The 8962-nt window shown below is 55.1% G+C and overlaps 1 long non-coding RNA gene and 1 other non-coding gene across 2 annotated transcripts; one reads left to right on the top strand and one right to left on the bottom strand.

Annotated features, from left to right (window-relative positions):
- Window positions 1-1599: 1599 nt before the first annotated feature.
- TRNAM-CAU (transfer RNA methionine (anticodon CAU)) lies at window positions 1600-1672 on the bottom strand. The gene has a single exon. It is a non-coding gene; the product is annotated as a tRNA-Met (tRNA).
- A 98-nt stretch (window positions 1673-1770) lies between these two features.
- Window positions 1771-6323, top strand: LOC136328464 (uncharacterized). Its single transcript, XR_010730055.1, has 4 exons — window positions 1771-2316; window positions 5586-5725; window positions 5828-5983; window positions 6094-6323. It is a non-coding gene; the product is annotated as an uncharacterized lncRNA (long non-coding RNA).
- The last annotated feature ends 2639 nt before the right edge of the window (window positions 6324-8962 follow it).

Genomic DNA, 8962 nt, shown 5'->3' with positions numbered 1-8962 from the left:
GGCATCAGGCCCCTGAATGTTGTTGGGGTGGGATGCACACTAGCTGGCTCTGGCTGGTATGGGGAGGGCTACAGGAAACCACCAACTGAGTCACAGGCAAACCGAGACTGGAAGACAGACACCAGGCGCTCGGAGCCGGCCAGGGCATGCTGCTGGCACTAGACCTGGAACATGCCATGCCCAGTGGTGGGGCAATCATCTAACAACCGGTTCTCTGCCCTAATGACCATTTCAAATATAAAAAAGCGATACACTGAAAGGTAGTTTATTATTTCATGCATTTATTACATGAATAACAATAAAAGAAGTACACAAAACTAGATTATGAGAGTCTTTAAATATTAATGAAAAAATATTAAATAATACCTGACAAAAAAACAGTAAAACTGTTTGTTAAGATATTTCCATATTGTTTCTTGATTGGCATCCTCATTTGCAATTTTTTCCGCCTACGGACTGAATGAACGTTACTACTGGCGCTTAGAATATGCTGTTGCGCAGATGAACGTTAAAAAAGAGTAAGGACTGTAAATTTGTGATTTCCACATTGGGCGGCTGCCCAGGCTCCCACCTTAGAGAACCCTGATGACAGGTGCCATTTTAACAACCGGTTCGCAGAACTCAACAAAAAATTAGGTATCTGCTGAACTGGTGCGAACCGGCTAAACGCCACCACTGGCCATGCCCATGTTGGGAGGACTGCAGTAAAGTGGTCATTGGGCTGGGACTGTGAAGTCACTAAGAGATTGTGTGCTCTAGGCACACACACTGGCACCACTGGTGAACAGTGAGACAGGAGCAAGAACCGGCAAAGCGGCACTTGGGAGCTAGGCCGGGAGCCCAGTCCTCCTGCCCTGTCCTCCAGCGCCCCCTGGTGACAGCTCAGCGTGGCGCCCACCGTGAGGAGAAATGCTGGCAGGAGAATGCCGGTTAATGGGGAGGTGGTGCTGAGTGAAGCGTGCGTTGCAGCTGAGAGGCCGCAGGTTGGTAACTGGCACACTCGTGCAACTGGAAGGAGCTGTGACAGTTTACGAGACAGAACTGTGGACTCAACTTGGCCTCTGTGTAATCGATGGACACTCCAGCATTCCCCGGTGGCTGTAGATGACGGCCCCCAAAGGCTCAGGAAGGCGGGAATGTAGGAGTGGGTTTGTCACATCTGAACTCAGTGACTCCGGGCTCAGTGACTCAGTGACTCCGGGCTGTGCACGTCCCCCGCGACGGCCAGTGGTGGGGCGCGGACGGCAGGGGTGCTCCCTGGGCACCACGGAGCTGGTGAGAGCGGGGTTCCCTCGGAGAGGCTCAGTAGGGTCCCGGCCCACCCGGCGCCGGCTAGTCTCGCGCAACCTCCGGTCGGGTCCCTCCTTACGGTCCTGCGCCAGCCTCCGGTCCGGTCCTCCCAACCCGGCCCCGAAAGCCGCAGAGTCGAGAGGTTCTACGCCAGTGAAACCTCTCCCACCGGGATGCTTCGGGGAGGACAGGCTGGGCCGACCCACGCGGGACCCGATAGCGGAAAAGCGCTGGACGCCTGGTGTCTCTGAGTCCACCAAAAAGTAACTGCAAACCCCCTTTCCAGGAGGAATAGGGACAAAAGTATTGTGCCCCGTGTGAGGATCGAACTCACGACCTTCAGATTATGAGACTGACGCGCTACCTACTGCGCTAACGAGGCACCTAGAAGCGATTGTCGTCTGTACTATAATGAGGCTATCACGGCAGCCCTGTGCGCATGCTCAAAACGTTATGAGCTGTGTTTTGGCCTGGTTTTTTTGTCTACACTGGATTCTTAGGCAAAACAGTCATAGTTCTTCTCCTCGGATCCCGCAGGGAGGGCGCTCTGGCCGAACCGCCCCCCCAGCTCATGTTCGGGTCTTTCTCCTTCTGCGGGTTTGTTTGTCAATCAACAAACACTGCAGCGCTGCTCTGGGTAGGGGGGCCCAGAAGAACGGGATTTCTCCTGCAGAGGCAAACTGTGATCCTCGCATAGTGCTTGCCGAGTGTCTGCACATTCGTGATCCGGGAAACACTTACTGGGCACCTACAATGCTCCCGGCCCCGTGCTCGGTGCTGCGTCCGCAGGGACTCCAAGAGTTGGAGGTGGCGCGCAGATGAAAAGTAATTTGGAAACAAACACACGCACCGCAGACCCCGCTCCGGCCGGGTCCCCAGCCCCTCCCGGCGCCACAGGCAGAGGCCGCTCTTAGAGGCGTCCCTAACTCCAGAAGCGACACCGCGAGCCACAGCCTCGGCGCCTTGGAAGCCCCCTTCCCTCGGCACAGCTCCTTCAAATACAGTCGTCGTCAAAGGAAGCTTGAGGTCACTGTCATAAACGGAAAACGTGTGGGTTTTCCCCCCTAATACGTGGTAAAATATACTGCTCACAAAAATAGGGGATATTTCGAAATGAATATGAAGCGATAAAATATCCCCTAATTTTAGTGAGCAGTGCCTAACTATTAAATAAAAAATACTTGTCCATGTACCATCTAAAATCAGCCAGATTGAGGCACACGTAAGATTTCTATATTTCGCTGTATGTAAATTTTACTTTTAAAATGTAAGAGGAAAATGACAGGCATATAGAAGGGGAGTACGTCGACACGTTTGAAGCGCTCGGGAAGATCAGAAGGCTCAATGGACCTACTGACTCAGAGGGAAGAGATTGGGGAGACTGCGAGTAGCAAAATGTGAATGTAGATCTGGTGGTGGGTGTACGGATATTCATGCGGCGAGGGGGGGAAGAGCAGGGGGAGAGGGGGGGAGAGGAGGGGGAGAGGAGGGGGAGAGGAAGGGGAGAGGAGGGGAAGAGGAAGGGGAGGGGGAGAGGAGGGGGAAGAGGAAGGGGAGGGGGAGAGGAGGGGGAAGAGGAAGGGGGAGGGGAGGGGAGGGGAGAGGAAGGGGAGAGGAGAGGGAGAGGAGGGGAAAGAGGAAGGGGGAGGGGAGGGGAGGGGGAGAGGAAGGGGAGAGGAGGGGAAGAGGAAGGGGAGGGGGAGAGGAGGGGGAAGAGGAAGGGGAGGGGGAGAGGAGGGGGAAGAGGAAGGGGGAGGGGAGGGGAGGGGGAAGAGGAAGGGGAGGGGGAGAGGAGGGGGAAGAGGAAGGGGGAGGGGAGGGGAGGGGGAGAGGAAGGGGAGAGGAGAGGGAGAGGAGGGGAAAGAGGAAGGGGAGGGGGAGAGGAGAGGAGGGGAAGGGAGGGAAGGGAGGGGAAGGGAGGGGAGGGGGGAGAGAAGGGGAGAGGAGGGGGGAGAGGAGGGGGAGAGGAGGGGGAAGAGGAAGGGGAGGGGGATAGGAGGGGGAAGAGGAAGGGGGAGGGGAAGGGAGGGGAGAGGAGAGAGAGAGGAAGGGGAGGGGGAGAGGAGAGGAGGGGAAGGGAGGGGAAGGGAGGGGAGGGGGGAGAGAAGGGGAGAGGAGGGGGAAGAGGAAGGGGAGGGGGAGAGGAGGGGGAAGAGGAAGGGGAGGGGGAGAGGGAGAGGAAGGGGAGAGGAGGGGGAGAGGAAGGGGAGAGGAGAGGGAGAGGAAGGGGAAGAGGAAGGGGGAGGGGAGGGGAGGGGAGGGGAGAGGAGGGGGAAGAGGAGAGGAGGGGAAGGGAGGGGAAGGGAGGGGAGGGGAGGGGGAGAGGCGGGGAAGGGAGGGGAGGGGAGGGGAGGGGGAGGCTTCGGTGAGGGGCGGCTCTGCCCAGGGCTCCTACTCTGCGCAGCGGTACGTCCTGGCCTTGCCCGCGGCCTCGAGGGACGCTGTGCTGAGGGTCTCCGCCACCCCCAGCCGGCTTTGGTTTGTCCCTGCGCTGGCAGCTGGTAGAACGGAGGCTGGGGAGTCCTTTTGGTACTGGGGGTTCCTTGGGCCCGAAGCCCCGGGACAGGTGCCGGGAAGGGAAAAGAGAGGGCGCCCCCTCGGTCGGGCTCCGGACACACTGATTGCGCCACGACCGCGTGCTGGATACCGGCCTGGGTCCTCACGCAGGGGTGACCACCATCGTCACCCAGCCCTGTTTAGGGACGGTGGACATATTCCGCTAACGTGTCTTCGCCTTTGAAATACTTGCGTCACCAGTTTTCAGAGACTTCTCTGATCGCGCCAGTCTCGGGAAACACACCTGTGTTCCTCAGCGCACCTGCGGAACCCGGCCTGGGTGCTGCGAGGGAACCCGCGCGGGGAGGCCAGTGCTACTGCCCACCGGGGTCGCAGGCGCAGAAGCTCCTGCAGGCGACGGCCCCCCACCTGCGTGGTCGTGAATGACTGGTGGGGCGAAAGGAGCTCAGATCGTGCCTGCTGGGGGGACTCCTGTAACAAGTCCTTCCCACCCCCCAGGTTTTTGCTCCGGCTGCTCTCCCCGCCCTTTACACCACCAGACTCCTTTTATTGTGACTGGGCTCTCTTCCTCGTCCCGTCAAAGGTCCCCTCCTCTGCCAAACCAGATCTCTATTTCCTTCTTCAGCCGCTCCTCCCTTCCTGCTCGGAGGGATGAAGGCGCCCCTTCCTCCGGGCTTATTCACTCTCGGAACAACCTGTAGGGGTCAGTATTACGACTGCCCTTCCTTACAGACTCGCTAACTCCAATACGTGGGCAACCTGCCAGGTTCAACATTCTAGTCTACTTCCCGTAATCATTCAAACATAAAATATGTATCCTCATATTATACATATTTTATGCTTGAATGATTACTGATTACCCTAATATACCTCTCAGCAACAAGATTATATACATAAATTGACATTTGTTTTCTGTGATAAGTTTCTAAGTGTCAGGTTTTTCTTCTAAATCGGCATATCATTATTTTTATCAGTACACGATTAATAAAAATCACAAATCTATTTATAAATTTGAAGATTAATTATTGAATGTAAATATTCAAGGTAAGCACGTATTTTTCTCGCTCATGGGTATGTAGGTCCCTCTAGGCTGAGGATGGGTTCAGCTCTGCTCTTCGTGTCTCCACATTTCCTGTGACAAGCCATTTCCTGGCCCTGGTGGATCTCTTCTCCTCCTGCAGTCATGGCTTGATTGGAGCAAGTTGGCCCTGAGCTCTGAGGATGGCTCCATGCCCCCCCCTCAGGTGCTAAGAAGAGCTCGGTTGCTGAGCAATGGAGCAACGCTGCAAATGAGCAGAGCGTTGCCCCCTAGTGGATCCCAGTGGGGGTGCATGCAGGAGTCTGTCTCTTCCTCCCTTCTACTCACTAAATAAAAAAATGAAAATTAAAAAAGCCCTTTCCCAAGGTATATTCTTCTCAGTAAAGGTCACAACAGCAGAGCTAACTATGCCAAATACCTTCATCTCAATTCCATTGGCCAAATGGCTGAGTTCAACCTCCACGAGGCAGAGAAATATATGCGACCCACAGTAGGAGAGATTGCAAAGCCAGGGCAGGGGACAGAATGAAGAATTGAGAATAAATAATCTTCTGCCACACATACAGAAATACACAAGTAAATAAAATCTCCCTCATCCCACCCCTACCCCAATCCTGTTCCCTCTCCAGAGGATATCAGCATCATACTGTCCTGTGACTTACTTTTTCCAATGAACAGTAAATTTCAAACTGTTTTCCTGCCAATACATGTAGCTCTTCCTTGTTTTTTGTAACCACAGCAGAGACTGGACACAAATACAAAGAGGAAGACCATGTGAAGCCATGGGAGAAAGATGGCCATCTACAAGCCAAGGAGAGAGGCCTTAGAAGAAACCAACCCTTCCAACACCTTTCTCTTGGACATCCAGCCTCCAGAATGGTGAGAGAACACGTTTCTATTGGGTCAGTTCCCCTGTCAGTGGCACTTTGTTATGGCAGTCTGGGTTTTCTGACTCTAGAACATCTCATTCTTCCCAATTAGGAATGAGTACTGTAGTGAACATTCTTGTACCTGTTTTTGATGGTGGAAGTCTGAGGAGCCTGTCAGAAATCAGACAAAACGTTGTGTCCTAGACTCTGGCCACTCTGCTGTCACACCCCTGAGGCAGCACAGCGGGAGCTTCCCATGTAACTGAAGGTGAAGACCGAGAGCTGTGGGACTGTCTGTGCCGGGGCGTTCACAGGTGTCAGGAGCCAGGACTTTTCTTGTCACCCTGACCTCTCCCTTCCCTTCCATCCCACCTGCAGGTCACCGTCTCCAGTCTCCATCTGCTCGGCAAGGATCCCAACCAGACTGTGGGCGGCCTCTGCCCTGACCTCAGCCTTCAGCTCCTGTCTCCTCGAATGGTTCTCAGCCGTCACCGCTCCATTTGGAGGAAGTCAGGTTGGGGTTGCAGACCCCAACCTCACAACGACGGTCCCCTCCTTTCTAATCCTATCTGCTTTAAAACTAATAATAATAAAATAATTTCAAAATATGGAGGGGTAGAGAGGCTGGGCGAGGAGAAGGCTTGTCAGGAAGGGGAGGGAGCCGGAGAGAAAGGCCCCATGTGGGGAGGAAACTCACCGGTGGCACCTTGGGAGGTGGCACTGGTTTCCCGGGTCTGGCCTCCTTCCCATCAGGACTTAAGAGACGTGGCAGGCCTTGGCTGCAGGCCCACACGTCTCATCTCATTATTCTGGCTGTGCCGAGCCAGGGGCCAGGGCGCAGCCCGCTGGGCCAGCCCAGGGAGGCCCAGGGAGGGCGGGTGAGGAGGGAGGAGGCGACCTCCCTCAGACGCGCCCTGTGGGAAGCACCCAGGGGTTCTTTGTCGTCTGTGCAGGGCAGCAGCAGGCCACAGCCTCCCCGCTCCATTTTGACTGGACGAGTGGGCATGTGAGTCAGCCTGTGCTTGATGGAGCCTTCTGAGAATCACTGCTCTGATCTGTGCCTACAGAGCTCTGAGGAGGAAGGCCCCCCTGACATTGGGACTTCCCTTGACGGGCTCTGCCCTTCTCCACACCGGGGCGAGAGGAAGCCATTGCAGACGGTCATCGGGCCTTGTCCGGGCTCCGCATAACTGCTTCTGTAGCTCCCACCATGGCTGAGACAAAGGCCAGAGGCCTCATGTGTCCCCCGACATCTGACCTCTTGAGGTCATCCCTTCCTACTCCTCCCCACCCCCCAGCCCCCCAGCCTACACATACCTCAGGATGCGCCGTGACCTCAGGATGCCCCCTGACCCCTCCGTTAGGCCCGCCTCCCTGCTCTGGACTCCCGCAGCTCTGGCTCCCCTGCCCTTAGCCTGGCTCAGTGTCGTGACTTCCCCTCTGCTGTCTTCCCCACGGCCCCGCGGGCAGCACTGCAGCCCAGGCCACGCTGTCAGCCATGCAGAGTGCACGGCGGGCCCGAGCACTAGATGATGGAGGAAGACAGTTCTCAGTTCTACAGGGATTGCTTGTCTTCCTTGGAGGGTAGGGACTGCAGTTGGCGCATTTCTGTATTCCCAACTTTTAGTCTGATCAAAGACCTCATTCCAAAAATATATAGTCTCTGATTTCAGAAACCAAGCAGGCCTTACCACTTGAAAGTTCATCACCCACACTCCACATACAGGCGAGGAGGACGGTGGCCCCCTAGCCAGAGAAAAGGAGAGGGTCACAGCAGTCCCCTCACAGGCCCTTCCACTCTGCCCCCTCCGGCAGGTGGGACAGGTGGTGGCGGGTGTGGTCCCGACAGCTCCGGGGCACCCAGGAGCTGGGCCTGCTCCTTCCAGGTTCAGACCTGGAGCAGGACAGTTGTTTCGCCTGCAGTTCCAACAGGTGCAATGCAGTGTCAGGGTCACAGTGTTTGTCCTGGCACCCCAGGCGGTGTTGGGACACAGTCAGAGGCCTCCTTCTTTACCCTCATCGGCATCACGGTGCTTACCTGCAGTTGTCAGGCACACAGGGGCTGGGCTGCTCGGTCATTCATCCTTGCAAATTGTATCACTAAAATCTACTCCTACACCTGGATTTCACACATAGCGTTTGCGCCTGAAATTGCACAACTATATTGTGGCAAAGTTACATCATCTGGCTCATAATTTCAGGTTTAGCAGCTTCAGCTAATTTAGGTGACAGTCTGATGGCTGAAGGGGAAACGTCTGATTACAAAATGGCATTTACGGGGAGGTCCGGGCCCCCTCAAGCACCTCGCTCACACGCACATAGAAAGCACTCAGTAAATGTTTGTGGAATAAATGAATGATATAACGTTTGCTATCGTGAGCCTGTGGGTCGTTTTCTGCTCAGAAATTTGTCCCCAATTATCACACATGGACAAACACCGAGCAGGTCTTTGCTCATTGAGAGGAAGCAGGGAGTTGGCCACAAGGAGCTCGTCCACCCTTACAATCTTTAAGTCACTAGAGCCAAAGAGGGGTGCAATCCAGAATCTTCTAGAACATTGCTTTTCTCTGCAAAAAGAAACAATCAGCAAGTGCTGGGAGAGGTGGGGGGAGGGGTCCATACAGAAGGAATAGAACCCACTTGGTCTACAGAAGTGGCAGAAGCTGGCACTTCCTCTCTCCCTTGGGGTAGGGGCTGCTGGGAGGTGATCATGGGTTTTATGCAATAGATATTTAACCAAGTGGGATAGCCACTGGGATCGAGGGGGTGAACAAGACAGAACTGGTTCCTCATGGAGATACTAAGTTGGAATTGAGGAGGTAATAAGACTTCAAGAAGTTCAAAGCTGGAGTTCTCTGTTGCAGATGCCAGAATCCACCCCGGCTGGTAAAGCAGAAAGGGCTTTGTTACAGACTATCAGTTCATTACAGAAATGCCAGGAGGCCTAGGGATCCACACTTGGATGCCACAGAGGCCAGGACGACCTAGCCAGGAAGATACACAGCCACACCATGGGCTGTTTCCATGGAAACCATCCTGCTGCTACCACTGCCGATCGTTCACCTCGTTCCTGCCTGAGCTGCTGCAGCAGAAGAACCAGAGTCTCGCGTGGGGCCTGCTGGTGGCTCACAAGCACCATCCAAAGCTGAGAGGTTGCTCAGGGTCTTGTCAGAACCTGGGCCCCATGCAGAGCTCTGACACGTGGGACCTCTGGGGAAAGGAGTTTGAGTTTCCCAGATGCCATGGA

The sequence above is a fragment of the Saccopteryx bilineata genome, chromosome 3 (genome assembly GCF_036850765.1).
Source record: "Saccopteryx bilineata isolate mSacBil1 chromosome 3, mSacBil1_pri_phased_curated, whole genome shotgun sequence".
Classification (NCBI taxonomy): domain Eukaryota; kingdom Metazoa; phylum Chordata; class Mammalia; order Chiroptera; family Emballonuridae; genus Saccopteryx; species Saccopteryx bilineata.
This window is presented reverse-complemented; position numbering and strand designations above follow the sequence as displayed.